General features: G+C 45.1%; 1 protein-coding gene across 1 annotated transcript in view; it reads left to right on the top strand.

The window, feature by feature from the left end:
* The first annotated feature begins 364 nt into the window (after positions 1-364).
* The window catches only part of LOC119593996, a 20,440-nt gene continuing 19,597 nt past the window's right edge, over positions 365-1,207 (top strand). Inside the window, exon 1 of the mRNA XM_037943021.1 lies at positions 365-654. The gene's annotated coding sequence lies outside the window, so the exon portion shown is untranslated. The remainder of the gene's footprint in view (positions 655-1,207) is intronic.

The raw sequence follows: 1,207 nt of genomic DNA, 5'->3' as shown, positions 1-1,207 counted from the left end.
GTTGTCTAGCGAGGGATTAGCACCCTATGCCTACTCCTCCTTCGCTGGCCATTTCTCGGGTTGTTCAACTGGACATTTTCCTGAGCAAGAAGGGCCTGGATTCTCCGATCTGGTCTGGCAGGCGTTTCTGCTTTTGTTAATGGCTTCACATAACTCTATGCGTTGTATATGCATGTGTGTACGTATATCATGTATAACCTAAGAGATAAATCCCATTTATCACCGTTGACAAACTTTTCTGCTATATATGTCACGATCAGTTAGGAAACTTCGAGCGTGATATTGCAGACTGCGGCACTGCAGCGACGTGCAATCTTGCACTCGCCTGCTTATCATACCTTTGAAATTAGCGCCAGCACTTGCTCCTCGTCCGCGTCTCATACATTGTCGTCATCTGTGTTGACATTTTCCGATGAAATTCAGTCATGAATCATGTTTGCCCCGATAACCATGGCCGCGGCGTGTGAGATGGCCCCCCGTTAGCATGTGGGCGGGCATGCACCAAATGATGCCAGGAGCCGAGTGACCTGACCTGACCTTGCGCCATGAGCTCGTTCTCAGGCAAGATAAAGGAGTTCCCGCAGATCTCCGTGGACAGGTTCGATGGCCGTAACCTCGCCAGTACCGCTTATTTCCTCAGCCATGCCCATTCCGGTGAGTACCCAGGGTATGGAAGGGGCACGAGGGGGTGGGAATAGAGGGAGTGGGACATGTAATGTGAGGGGAAAAGTGGAGGAATCCCGAAAGAAGGAAACATGGGGAAGGAATACGTCTTGCAGGGTGTCTCAAGGGCAGCACATGCACAAAGGAATGTTTTTTCTTTCCTCGCTGACTAGACAAAGGTTAAAGGAATGAGGAAGTAAAAACAGAGGAAAACCCATATTTGTACTTTCATAGAGTTATGATCCCATCTGGTTAGCTTGTCTGATTTGGCAGAGATATCAGCTGTCAGATGTAAACAAATGTATTTTAAGAGAAACGGAAGATTCATTCATGTTCTTGGAATGTTGTTATTTATAGATTCTGGTTGAGTGCCTCCCTGTGTTAATAAAGGAAATAAGTTAAAGGTTTATCAGTTACAGCAATTCAAGGGTGTAATGTCACATTTTTCTCAACATTATCAGATTCTTTTCAGCTACTTTATTATCTTTTACAGTCAGTGGAAGAAAAAGATAATGTATATAAGGAATCTTAATCCATTGCCACT

This window comes from Penaeus monodon, chromosome 33 (assembly GCF_015228065.2).
Source record: "Penaeus monodon isolate SGIC_2016 chromosome 33, NSTDA_Pmon_1, whole genome shotgun sequence".
NCBI classification, from domain to species: Eukaryota; Metazoa; Arthropoda; class Malacostraca; order Decapoda; family Penaeidae; genus Penaeus; species Penaeus monodon.
This window is presented reverse-complemented; position numbering and strand designations above follow the sequence as displayed.